The following is a 14,461-nucleotide window of genomic DNA, read 5'->3' as shown; positions in this document are numbered from 1 at the left end:
TTAGATCGGCTTCATTTAAAGATTGGCCCATCCATCAAAATGTCTCATGTCTTCTCTTCTTCTAATGGAGAGGATGCCTCAAGAAATATGTGAGCATATGCAACTGATACATGGGCCATTTTTGCAATGGCAGAGTTTACCTCATATGTTGTCAGAGAACACAAAGTACAGTTTTACGCGTGCACGTGCCTGTGTTTTCAGTGATGGATGCGCTGTAACACTACAGATTGTTGGCATGGCTATTGCTAGCGCTAGAGCTAGTGCTAGGTTCAGACAACACATCTATCGACACAAAAGCTGAAGACAGTCAGTATGAACATTTGCAGGAGTTTTAGGAACCAATTAGTAAAGATTCTCAGAAGGTCACTCATGTCGGCAGCTAATTAAAAAGTCAAAGTATATTTATTTTGTCAGTCTAAGCACCTACATGTATCTATAAACTGATGATAACAAGGAATTATTACCAAAAGAGCAAGACAATGAACCAGCAAAAGTCATTGCAAAGGTGTATTACATTAGTTTATAAAACACAACTCAATTTCCATAGGAAACGTATGGCTCAAAAAGAAATGTGCTGATCTATTGGTGCATTCCTACTGAAAATGATTACTAGAAACACTTCACTGATTTAACAGTTATTGCAAGTAAAAAGAAAATAATGTATAAATAAATACATGTAAAAAGACTATCACTGTATAAAACTCTCACAACTTATTGAATGTCAGTTTATACTAGACAGACAGACAGACAGACAGATAGACAGATAGATAGATAGATGACAAAAATAAAACATTTCTTCACAATCGACTGTCTCCCGCACAGATGCAAAAAATGTTCAAAACTAAAATTGCATTTACAGCAATAATTGCAATTTCTACTCAGTTCTTTTTCTGTCACTGGCACTCTTACAAGCACAAGGTACTGATAATTACTTCAAGGCTTCAGCTTCATTAGCCAGCAGACCTGGCACCCAGATTAACACTTCAAAGAGCTGAGCTGAGAGAAAGAATGAAGGATGTTGGCAGCTATAAAAATATGAGGTACTGTTAAAAAGTTTTTCCTTTGCAAGAGAGAGATAGGACGAGTGAGAGAAGAACTTACATCGGGACGAGTCATGACTTGATATGTGAATTTTCTTTCCTTTTTTCACTTTATCAGGTTTGATCCCTCTCTTTAATTTGTTGTGGACTAGATTCTGTGTTGCTAGGCACATGTGTGCAACACACCTGTGTTAACTGCCTGTTCTGTTTTTGAGTGCACTGATGCAGGCATAAATGAGTTACATGAGGGAATGAAACAACACAGAAATATCTATGCATGCACAGGCAAAGCAAGGCAAACAGCTCATGAGCAATGCTGATCATCATTTAGCCTTTTTTCTGCGTGCCATACAGTGGGGCAAAAAAGTATTTAGTCAGCCACCGATTGTGCAAGTTCCCCCACTTAAAATGATGACAGAGGTCAGTAATTTGCACCAGAGGTACACTTCAACTGTGAGAGACAGAATGTGAAAAAAAAATCCATGAATTCACATGGTAGGATTTGTAAAGAATTTATTCGTAAATCAGGGTGGAAAATAAGTATTTGGTCACCTCAAACATGGAAAATCTCTGGCTCTCACAGACCTGTAACGTCTCCTGTAAGAAGCTTTTCTGTCCCCCACTCGTTACCTGTATGAATGGCACCTGTTTGAACTCATCATCTGTATAAAAGACACCTGTCCACAGCCTCAAACAGTCAGACTCCAAACTCCGCCATGGCCAAGACCAAAGAGCTTTCGAAGGACACCAGGAAAAGTATTGTAGACCTGCACCAGACTGGGAAGAGTGAATCTACAATAGGCAAGCAGCTTGGTGTGAAAAAATCAACTGTGGGAGCAATCATCAGAAAATGGAAGACATACAAGACCACTGATAATCTCCCTCGATCTGGGGCTCCACGCAAGATCTCATCCCGTGGGGTCAAAATGATCATGAGAACGGTGAGCAAAGATCCCAGAACCACACGGGGGGACCTGGTGAATGACCTGCAGAGAGCTGGGACCAAAGTAACAAAGGTCACCATCAGTAACACACTACAACGGCAGGGAATCAAATCCCGCAGTGCCAGACGTGTTCCGCTGCTGAAGCCAGTGCATGTCCAGGCCCGTCTGAAGTTTGCCAGAGAGCACATGGATGATACAGCAGAGGATTGGAGAATGTCATGTGGTCAGATGAAACCAAAGTAGAACTTTTTGGTATAAACTCAACTCGTCGTGTTTGGAGGAAGAAGAATACTGAGTTGCATCCCAAGAACACCATACCTACTGTGAAGCATGGGGGTGGAAACATCATGCTATGGGGCTGTTTTTCTGCCAAGGGGACAGGACGACTGATCCGTGTTAAGGACAGAATGAATGGGGCCATGTATCGTGAGATTTTGAGCCAAAACCTCCTTCCATCAGTGAGAACTTTGAAGATGAAACGAGGCTGGGTCTTCCAACATGACAATGATCCAAAACACACCACCCGGGCAACAAAGGAGTGGCTCCGTAAGAAGCATTTGAAAGTCCTGGAGTGGCCTAGCCAGTCTCCAGACCTCAACCCCATAGAAAATCTGTGGCGGGAGTTGAAAGTCCGTGTTGCTCGGCGACAGCCCCAAAACATCACTGCTCTCGAGAAGATCTGCATGGAGGAATGGGCCAAAATACCAGCTACTGTGTGTGCAAACCTGGTAAAGACCTATAGTAAACGTTTGACCTCTGTTATTGCCAACAAAGGTTATGTTACAAAGTATTGAGTTGTATTTTTGTTATTGACCAAATACTTATTTTCCACCCTGATTTACGAATAAATTCTTTACAAATCCTACCATGTGGATTCATGGATTTTTTTTTCACATTCTGTCTCTCACAGTTGAAGTGTACCTCTGGTGCAAATTACTGACCTCTGTCATCATTTTAGGTGGGGGAACTTGTACAATCGGTGGCTGACTAAATACTTTTTTGCCCCACTGTATATATTAAAAATATACAGGAAGCTGCACCAATGATGCAACCTAAAGAGAGCAGTATTATTGAATGGTAGATGCAGTACACTGAGAGTATACTGTCTACTACACTACTACGCAAGAAAAGAGTAGAAGAGGCCAGGACACAGTGAAAGGACTATAACTCCTACCAACTTATTTCATTTCTTTGTTTTATGTTATATGTAAATTTGGCAGGTTATATTAAACACAGCCAGTGTTTCAAATAATTTGGAACTTGGAAACTAAACTATGTTCTGCTTTCTAAGTATATATCAAAGTTCTCACATTACAGTCTATTTAAGCTGTATTTTAATCATACAAATAACCAAAGGTGCAGAAAGGAGAGACACTATAACATAATTTGGTGGCAGCAGAATAACATTTACATAATTACATTTCCTGACAGCAGATGTTTTCCACTTGCGTCACCTTATTAACACATTTTCCACACGTACCACTATGCAATTTCCATGTAAATACAGCGAAAAGTCTGTGCACCGTTACATCACACAATAAACAGTTAAGAAGTGTGATATTTACTAAAAAGAGAGTCCTGTAATAATATTTATTGGGCCGTATGTTTGCTCTATCCATTCTCATGTACTGGATTAGAATCTGGATTGAGAATGTGCAGATGGATGGACAGAAGAAGAAGCTACTAATCAAAAAATATTAAATATGCTTCCTTGTCAGTTTACAATGTGCTTTTCGAACACACAACACAAGCAAAGGCGCATCTCCTCACTGGTGCTACACATCTGCTAGTTGTTATATCAAGTAAAAACAACCAGGCCGGTCAATAAAAACAACATTCACATTTCTCAGTACGAAATGATATAATTAATATTTACGCTGTTGTATAATTCACATAGCCCACTGTTTTACTGCATAGACTGATGCCTGCTTAACCCGAATTAGTCAGCATAGCAATTACTAATAACAATTACATGCTTCTGGTTATTGCATGCACAAACTGTGCACCACTCCACTGTTAAAAGGTGATGCACAGACTATTGAGGCATATGCAGGCAGCTTTTCAGCTGCAGTGATTTTAATTTAATCCATCATTTCTGTAAATACTTTTGGCAAACGTAGCTAAATGTTAGCAACATTTTCTAGCTTCACAAGCTGTCTTTAAAAAAAACTGCTTGTGCCTTTATAAGAACAAGGTTGAGGTAAGTGTTGGATAAATATAATACTCGTATATGAGGACTTCTTGGGGCCATTTGTGTCAATTTTGTCTCAGTTCAATTCAATTCAATTTGAGCAAGCACATGGCAACAGTGGGAAGGAAAAACTCCCTTTTAACAGGAAGAAACCTCAGGCAGAACCAGAAAAAAAATAAAGAGTTACTTTCAGCTGGTCCCTTGTCACAAGTGGTTATGTCGCATGTTTGACTTGGCAGAGCTTTACACAGGATGCCTTTCCAGACGCAAACCAAGCTAGAACCTTTCACAGACCAAGCTAATGCATTTCTCACTACACTATGGAAGTATACACATCTAAATGTAAAAAATAAAAAGAGGCCAAAAGTATTTCACTGTTGTCGCGGTTCGAATTTTGAGGAAGAGACATACGACTGAAAGTCCATAGTGGGTCAACACAAATGATTTTATTAAAACACATTTATGTGGTGAAGATAGGGTCTGCAAAACATCAGGCTCCATCTCCCGCCTGACAATAGGTGGTTGTAATATTTATACTTATGATGACCAGTAACTCGCGTCACTAAAACAGAACAGTTCCTCTTTCAGTTCCTCCACCGCCTCCCAGATGCATCCTGTTATTACACTTTTCTAGACTTAAACAACACTTGCAATCAGTTTACCCAGACAGGCTATGTGTCTGTGTCGTTAATCTAAGTGCATGACCCCCCTCTACATCATCTGTTACCAGGCAAACTCCACAGCACAGGGCACACAGCCTTTATTTCCTTTCTTAAACAATCTTAGAAAATATATGTTAAATTGTATATATATAAGCAATCCTTCCAGCTTGAACTTTGCTCCACTGATCGGCCAGACATCGCGCTGCCCGTAGCTTCAAACCATTAATTAACTTAACCGAGCTTCAACCCTTTAATTATGCAATATGTGTATAACATGATTACAGTTGCACCTGCAATGAAAGATTATGTGCTTATACTAACACCTGAAATACAGACTTTAATATAACCTCACCAGTTTCAATAAATGTGTCAATGAAATGACAATAATGATAAATCATAAATGATACAACAGTAATAATAAGGATTATGAATAGTAACATAGATTATGAATGTAAAATAATATTTCATCTCGACACTGTGCAGCATAGCCTTGCAGGTCAGTGTATGCAGATAAGCAAATGCATCACTTAACACCCTTGACCGCATTCGGTGTGTTGCATGTGTGCATAGCAAAGTGTTGGTGGGCAAAAGTTGAAAAAGCTCAGAACTCATCAGTAAAACCTGTCACACACTCGATGAGACTCAAACTGCGAGGTAATTTAATGCTTCATTCCTTCAGCCCTTCACTGACAGCACCCATATACATGGACAAGACTCCAGACAGCACTGACACACATACACACACACACACACCCCAAATGTCTTTCAATTTATCTGTTTCAAACTGCTCTACACCCACAGATACACAATAACACATTCACACATGGCTTAGTTTTCTCACGCGCACATAGCCAGACACAAACATACACAAAGTCTCAGGCTGCCACCCGATCGATAATCCCATTATAGCTGAAAAGGCTCTTTTATTTGTTCTGATTGAGTTTAGGGGGAGGAAAAGGCATGGCTCATAATTAAAGCAGGATTTGCTAGATTGATGGTTAAATGGGATGAAAGCGGAATTTAAACAGACAATTGCTGTCGCACATGTGAAAACGGTATGATAAAATATCCCTTCCCCAAAGACAAAGGCTCAAATTTGCCGTCCATCCGACTTCGCGAGCTGCATATTTACTCCTTCTTAAAGTGGCAAAGGTGTAGGTGTGAGTACAACGGAGCGGGTGAGGGCCACACCTCTCTCAGTGAAAACGAGGACTTGAACAAGAGTCATTATGTTGTATTTGCCTCCAAATAGAGTTTATGCAAATGCTCTTGGCCACAGTCCATCATAAGAGCCGTGAAAAGCATGCAGAGCTTACACATTTGTTCACAAATATGTCTGCAGGTGTGAACATGCCAAATCCCTGTTTATTAGGATATTCTCACACTATGTAAACATGCAGAAAAATAAAGTGAATGCCCCAAACACATTATATAAGAACTAATTTGCTCATACAGGGCAACTCTTAGAAAAATATGGTATAGTGTGCCCTTGTGAATCTGCTCCCTTTGGCTTTAACAACACCTTCATTAGTGGCAATTACTGCCCATGTATTACTGTTTTACTGCCCATGGAGTAAACAATAAAAACAGTGAAAACAGACCAACAATATCAGTTAAAGTTAAAATACTTCATGGACTTTAATTGCTTTCATAGTCAACTTACTTGGCAAAGAATTATTGCATTGCAAGCACAAAAATTTGCACTGTGCTGTAAGATGAACAGTAGAAGCCGCAAATGTTAAATCTTTTGAATATGAATCACTTCACCGATGTATTCCTAAGTGGCAGGTTCCTTGTAATCATTAGATTAGACTTCAGACTGAACTCATTATTTTGGGCTAAAACTACGGCGAGAAATCAAATGTCATAATAATGTGAAGCTGCAATATCCTGCAAAGCCCTTCACCCTTGACTATGTCTTTAAAACTTCAATCACTAGCACCTCCAACCGAGAAGACTTTATCATGAAGTTCCCAAGTTTGACACATTTTTTTTGTTTTACAGAAATTTGATGTTTCTCAATATTAACACAAAGTTGAAAGGCTTCGGAATGTAAGAAAGTCAGCTACCATGTGGCCAAATAAGTTAGTCATCAAAAGCAAGGAAACAAAAAGGAAAATCACTGGTTGCACAATGTATTTGAACCTCAAAACATTTGATCCTCTTTGATATACAGCCTACAGACAAAAATGATATACCTGAACACACAGAAATAATATTCTTCTGTTCCCTTCAAAGTGAGTATTCCCTAGTTTAGCAGAAACTAGAAACTTCTGTAGGCATTTTGCATGAATTTCAAACAGTCTGTGATGCTGGTTTGGTGATAGTTTTCATCTATAATTCCTGTGTTTCTTCCAGAGATTTCCCCATTTAAAACCCTCCCACAAGCTGGCTTTCAAATCTGGTCTTTGTCTATGTCAATCCTTGGTGGGTTTGATAGTGTTTTTAGAAGAACTTTTAGTGGTGAAGCTATAAACAAATTCTTTTTTTGGAGTCATAGTTCAGATGAATTTCTATCAACCTGAGGCTTCAAAAGCACAAAACACACACGTGTTCTATATTTTGTCAGCACATATAAACACATCTCTTTTAAAAATTGCCTTAAAAATCAAGCCAGTTCACTTTCTCCACAATATTAATGTGCCCATTATGAATTATAACCATGAGTGGCATTTCAGATGAGCACTGAGGATACAGGTCGTCAAACAAATCAGTGGGAAAACCAAAGAAGACAAAAGTCCTCTGTAACTGTAAAAAGCAACAATTTTAGGCATAATTTATTGGAGTATCTCACCTTTGTAGGTTTTCAAAAGGAATTAAATGTTCACTTCTGCAAATATGACAATTAAATGGTATGACGCTATATGGAAAAACCTGAAATGTTAATGATTTAGATCTTTGACTTGCAGGCATAAATCTTCCACAGTTTCACGGCAAGTAGGTCAGGAACTGAATTTGGCCTTGATATTTATGATTAGCACTTCCCCTTTAAATAGAGATTTGTATGCAAAAAGGGCACATTTCATCCTGCAAGCCAATTAGGTCGTTAAATATACAAGTAAGGCAGCAATGCTTGTCACTGTGTCCTGGGCAGCGCTATCAGTTATATTTTGCACCCACTGTGGTTGATTTTTTTAAATCAAACACAAACAAATGTTTATTTATTTATTAATTTTAGGTGTGGCTTTCTTAAGATAAATATCCTCTTTTTTTACATTAAAATCTTAAGGGTTGTTTCTGGGTTTTCCTTTTTGTTTTAATCAATGAGCTCTTTTGCAATTTTTAAAAACATATCGGTAAATCTGCATTAAGGTAACACTAGGAATGATGTCTTTCTCAGATTAAACATTTTCAACTTTATTTGACTGATTCTAGATTGATTTGCAGATTTTTTGCAGTCCCTGCATACATCATTATTTTTTATTTAAGCGAGAAGTACCTGCTGCTGTGAATAAAGGGTTTCCTTGTGATGAGACAGGACTTCTAGCTCCAGCAGAGAGGCTTGAGCTCATAGTGACTGGTAGCGCATATAAAGGCACATATAAAGGCACTGCAGTCATGCTGAGAGCATGCGTATGCTGGAATCTATGTGGATGACACACAATCTTTGCTTGAAACCATGTCTGTCTTTGAGGAATAGGGGTCAACATTTGCAAATCCCACTGCACAAAAAAGGAATAAACTACCACTGTTTTTCTAGCAGCTATTGCTTTTCATTAATAATTCTTACAGGGTAGGTGACACTAGTATGCTGGTACTCAGAAAAAAGGGGTAACGTCTTTTGGGACACATTAGTACCATCCACCTCTTGAACAAATCTCTACTTCTGGGCCTCTAAGATATTAAAATTAGGGCCAAATAGATATTTAATGAGTGAACTGAATGTTCACTCATGAATGAAACCAAAACAAATATTGGTATGAAAAAGTCAAAATCATTATACTGCTAACAGCCAGATTTACTAAGTTGCCCCAATTACAATAATGTGCAAACGGTAATGGCAAGTTCTGCGCGTATCTACTAACAATGTGTTAATTCCTAAACAATAGTGACCAGCAAGCTATTTCTGCCTAAGGACACCTTGTGGGTATCAATGTGACACCTGTCTAACAGAATTGCAGCATTTGACGCACTGAGAGGAGAACAGGTTGGGGCATTGTCACATTAATTTGATTATGCAATTCCTGCCAGAGCACAGGGATGCCAAAGAAGTCCAATGTTGTTTGAGCTTGTAAGCCATACAGTCAGAACATGTTATTTAAAGCAATCACTTAATGGGGGACAATGAATGCAACATTTCCCCCAGTTACTAACCCTTTCCATGAGACTATACTTATATCACTGGACGTCTCTATTGCTAAAAGTGAAAACAAAAATTCAGAACAATCTTGTGCCCTCGAATACGAATTCCCAAGCAGAAAGCTAAAGAAGGTCGGACTTATACATTGAACCCGTTCAAGAAACGTTATCTTAAAATCCGCAGCTGCACTACGCCTTTTTACTGTGGAACTGGTGCTTATTTTAAATAATTAGAAAATTAGGAAAAAACTAAACAGGCCTTTGTCTCCTTAAAAAGCCTTTTGGAAATACTTCAACATCAAGAAATGACGGTCTAACCAAAAACAAACACAAAGGTCATACTAAGAAAGTTAGAAGGAGAACAAAACCCTCAAGGCATTCATTTTTAGCAGTGATTATGCAACTGGTGACAAACACTGTTGGGCTGGTAAAAAAAAGACCCAATAAAGACAGAGAACCTACTCTGTCTTATAATTTAATACTTACAGTATGTGGCCCACACACACATTATTGTTATGATCTGATTTTATCTTCCGTTGTTTTATGGATCCAAAGTCTCATTTTTATGTTAAACCCACTACATATGATGAGGCTGTAGCTCTAAGGGGAACTGGCAGGTTCACAACTGTAACTACAAACCTCCCCTTCTCTATCACAGTCAGGACAAATCACACAGCACTTTTCGTTTCACATAAAAGTTGAGGTCTTAAATCACTGTTGTATAAGGTAAGCATATCGCAGCTAATAACAACAGTCAAAACTTCACATAGCACATAATTCTAAAAGAGAGAGCTACGTTTCAGGTGTATTTCCTCACATCCTTGCTCCTGCATGGCCAATCAGTGTTTATGCAATAAGAGAAAGATAACATCCAATAACTACATCTCTGCTCGCCATGGTCAGTCTACATTATTCCATCACTTAGCTCTGATTAGTCGTAGGTCTATCCAAGGCACTTTACTCTGCATTCATTGGTAATGGCCGAAACTAAAACCTGATCTAAGAGGTTCAGACGCTCATCCATCTGCCATTGCCAAGCTATAAGGACTTTAAGCAGCGAAGAAAGGAAGAAAAAAGAAAGATCAATCCTAAACATCTGGCAGTCATTATGAGGAAGACTAAAGTCAAACTGAAGGACATTAATTGTGTTGAAATGCTCAGGTTTCAATTCTTTATTTTACAGATGCTTTGTGGGATGCAGTCTGTTAGCATCAGACAGTCACAAATAAAACAGAACTGAACGGCCTGTATTTACATATATCTTGTTATAAGGAAACACATCCCTCCTCTAATCCCCCGTTGCTCATGAGAAATAACATTTTGGCAAAAAAAGCCCAGAAAGTGTGACCATACACTGAAGCTGTTCCAGAAATGGTTGAAAGAACAAACACTGCATTTCTGGCTGATTTCCAGGAGCATACACTCAGCTCACTTTTTAACTACTTGAAGCTTAGAAGAAGGTACGCGACATCTACGCGCACACTTTGAGCAGAAATTGTCGCCTCTCATAATTACCCATGTGAAAACATTGTTTGATTTGATTTTCTTTGGTTTGCTTCCAAAAACAAAAACTCAAATCTTTTAACAATGATGTATAACTGCTGTTTTCTTTTGTCTTTTCTTTTCTTTTCTTTTTGCGGCACTGTTGTCAGAAGCGCCGAGTCTCTTCCTGACAATAGTAATTAACTTAATGACATATGAGCACCATAAAATGGCGCGGATATGTCACTTCGTGAATAGAAAGGTGGTTGAACTGAGCGCCGTTACTCTGCATTACATCTGTCTCAAGAGTCTCAGGAATTTCACTAACATTAACACAGTCGGGAAGGGGTGATCGGAAAAGAAATAATTACAACAATTACTTCTTTGACTTTATCTGTGCCTGACATGTACATACACACAGTACACTCACGTATGCACATGCAGAATATAATAACTGTGGTAAGTGAAACACTGCCAACGTTAATTACAGTGTTGCCAGTAAAATAAGTGCAATAAAAGTGGAAAAAGATGGCATAATATATGCTTGTTAAGACACTAAAGAATGCTTTCGCCCTAATGCCAAGTTGTATGCCACACACAAACACACACACACGCACAGAAACACACAACTGGGCAGAAGCTTGTGACAGGTTGGTTTTATTTCTTAAGATTGCAGCATGTATGTAATTCACTATGTAGGCATATTTTCATATACATGTGACAAATGGTTTGAAAAATGAAAAGCAACGTCATCTTTATGATGTCTTTCTCTGCCTGAACACACTATGCTTAAGATAGATTTTTATCACCTACCTGTTTCCAGTATGTGTTGTCCACTCTTTAAGTGTTTATTTCAACACAAAGATGGAAAGCTCCTCTTCTTGATTTGCATTTATGAAGATCTTCTTACGCGCTTTGCTCTTCGTTCTGCGGATCCTCAGCAGTTCTGCCAGGATTTTTCTAGTGAAGACTCTTGACCTGGAGCTGCATTCAAAAGAAATACAAATAAAAAAACTGGGGTTAAACACGACTATCATCTCTAACAGCATTTTACAATAAAAAAAACCTCTTATTGCAAAATTCTTTACCTTTTTATAGCCATTTTTACATCACGCTCCTTAACAGGTGAATTAAAAGCAGAGTGCATTGCTGTTACTTCATTAAATTCATTGTGCACTGTCACTACTTCATTAATTTACTAATGATGTTTATTACAATTTATTCATTATGCTAAGTAAAGATGAATGCTGATATGAATCGCAATAAACTGCACAGGATTAAACAGATTGAAATGGCGTTATAAAGAAATATCTTCTGGTAAACTATATCCATCCTTAAAAAGAAAGATTGGAAAAATATACATAAACACTGGATCACTCAGCACTGATGGATTTTAAAATACATTTTAAAAGAAAGGGGTTGGCAACTATGATGATTAGACTTAATGTGAAACTCAAGTGAGACAGATAGAATAAGGTCATCTATCCATCCACCCATTTTCCACCATGTATCTGGGTGTGGTTTGTGATGTCAGCAGACCGCCCTCAACCTGATCACACTAGACCAAGGCTACGTCCACACGTACCCGGGTATTTTTGAAAACGCAGATTTTTCTATGCGTTTGCACCTTTCGTCCACACGTAAACTGCGTTTTTGGTCACTGAAAACGGAGATTTTTAAAAACTCCGGCCAGGGTGGATATTTTTGAAAACTCCATCTTTGCATTTAGGTGTGGACGAGAAAAACGCAGAAAACGCAGCCTCAAAGGTGTGTGCATTTTTTGACGTCACACTGTGCGCCACGTTATTGTTTCGGTGAAATGAATTTCTACAATACTGTTACTGTTAATTCTACTCTCTGCAGTGTTTAAATGCTTACATATAAACACACAGTTACTGTCCCTCCACACATACCACTCAGTTCTGCTTCTATGCCCCAGCTTTGTTTACTTTTTCCCACCGAGGCTTCTAGACTTCTGATTGGCCAACATTTCTGCACAGTTAGGAATATATATCGCCACCTGTTGCTTTGGCAAGTTCCTAGCAGCGTTTTCCTTCATTTCTGCCTTTACGTGTGGATGGGATTAATTTTTAAAACGAAAACGGAAAATCTCCGTTTTCAAAAATACCCGTGTACGTGTGGACGTAGCCCAAGACAGTGTGTCCTGGGTTTGCCCCGGGCCTCCTCCCATCATGATATGCCGAAAGCACATCACCATTTATAGAAAGTTCATCCACGATCTTATTCTTTTAGTCACTACCCAAACCTGAGGTGGGTGTCCAAGGTGAGGGTAGGAATGCAGACTGACCAGTAAACAAACATCTTCACTTTTATGCTGCACTTTCTATTCACCACAACATATCTCTCAATTTCACTTCTCACTCTGCCCTTACTTGTGAACAAGTTGCATAAACTCCTAAATTTGCAGCAGTAGGGCCCCCATTTTCCAGCTGAAAACCATTTCCTCAGACTTGGAGAGGATAATTCTCATCCCAGTTGATTCACACTAGGTGGAAAAATGAAGCCAACAGAATCACATCTACACATAGCAGAGATGTGTACCTGCTACCCTTGTACATGTACTTGGGCAAACTCCCAAACTCCCTCAAATATCCTTGAGATGATAAAGAACTGGTCCAGTGTTCCACAACCCTCAGGTTTCACTGTTATTGTCCAAGTGCATATAGATGTCCCCTGGCAGGACAATGGCAAGAAGGTGTGGCTGTGTGGTGCTCATTTCGTTGCATAGACTCAAACAACATACAGGACCAGTTCCCAAATCCAAAGGCACATGGGAAAAAAAAATTAAAATTCTGATCGTCCAGGGAAATCCCCAACATACAGAAACAGAGCTAGGGGCAATCCCAGATTGCAGTAGAGTCCAGCCTCTTTCTAGGAGACTTGTTCCAGAACATAAGCCATGTGTTGAAGTGAGCCAGACTATATCTAGCCAGAGAGGTGGCATTCCATATAGCAGGAGCCAGTTTTTACATCCAAGGATTGGAACGCCAGACAGTTGCTCATTTCACATTGCTCAAACCCCTATGACATATGGTGGGCCCATTGGAAGACTATGCACTGCTGAGCACGGCTAAGTCCTAGGCGTCAAGTGCCTGCTCTCAAGCCCCTACCCCAGGTATGAGTCAAGGGTGTGAGCCCTGTTAACCCTGGTAACTTAGTCCCCTAGTCTTGCCGTCTTAGTCTGGCTCTTCACTCATGATAAGTTTGCCTTGGGAGATCTTCCCAGGGGCAAAATGTCATGAACAAAATAGTAGCTCCTGGGATCACTCAAGCACACAAACCCTTCCATCATGAGGCTATGGAAAAAGTCAAAAGGAAAATGTCACTGCTCTATCGCACTCTCATTCTTTCACTATTTGTCTTCCTCTCCCTCTTTCTCTCCTATTGACCTTTGCTTACTATTTCAGCTGCTGTGGTTTACTCTAATTAGCATCACCAGGGCAGACAACTGGAGTGACAATAATGATGGCAATAATAGCTGATGGCTACAAGGTGGCAGATGGCTCCATCTGTAAGTATTACTATATATATATAATGAGATGCTACCTATCTTCTGTTTCAATCACAGTGCAGGACACCTGTCACAACATACCTCCAGTCATCAATACACAACACCTATCTATGAACAATTTGTGCAAATAACTGTCAGAGAAACTGACATACTTCTTTTCCTCTCTCCGAGGCCTCTCTCTTTGCTTCTGTGCCTTTCTTTATCTCTCTCTCCTTCACTCTCTCTCTCTCTCCCTTCGGCACTGTCACCCTTTCCCTGACAAACACAAGCACAGACATCCACACAGACAGTCTAAATCAGTTAGGGAGAGT

The 14,461-nt window shown here is 39.3% G+C and overlaps 1 protein-coding gene across 1 annotated transcript in view; it reads right to left on the bottom strand.

Annotated features, from left to right (window-relative positions):
* elfn2b (extracellular leucine-rich repeat and fibronectin type III domain containing 2b) overlaps positions 1-14,461 on the bottom strand; it is an 83,813-nt gene that overhangs the window by 49,475 nt on the left and 19,877 nt on the right. Inside the window, exon 2 of the mRNA XM_085270937.1 lies at positions 11,432-11,602. The gene's annotated coding sequence lies outside the window, so the exon portion shown is untranslated. The remainder of the gene's footprint in view (positions 1-11,431; positions 11,603-14,461) is intronic.

The sequence above is a fragment of the Mchenga conophoros genome, linkage group LG4 (genome assembly GCF_057382185.1).
Source record: "Mchenga conophoros isolate Kocher_MC1m ecotype Shallow Benthic linkage group LG4, M_conophoros_male_GT1.1, whole genome shotgun sequence".
NCBI lineage: Eukaryota > Metazoa > Chordata > Actinopteri > Cichliformes > Cichlidae > Mchenga > Mchenga conophoros.
The sequence above is the reverse complement of the archived record's forward strand: the minus strand, read 5'-3'. Positions and strand labels throughout refer to the sequence as shown.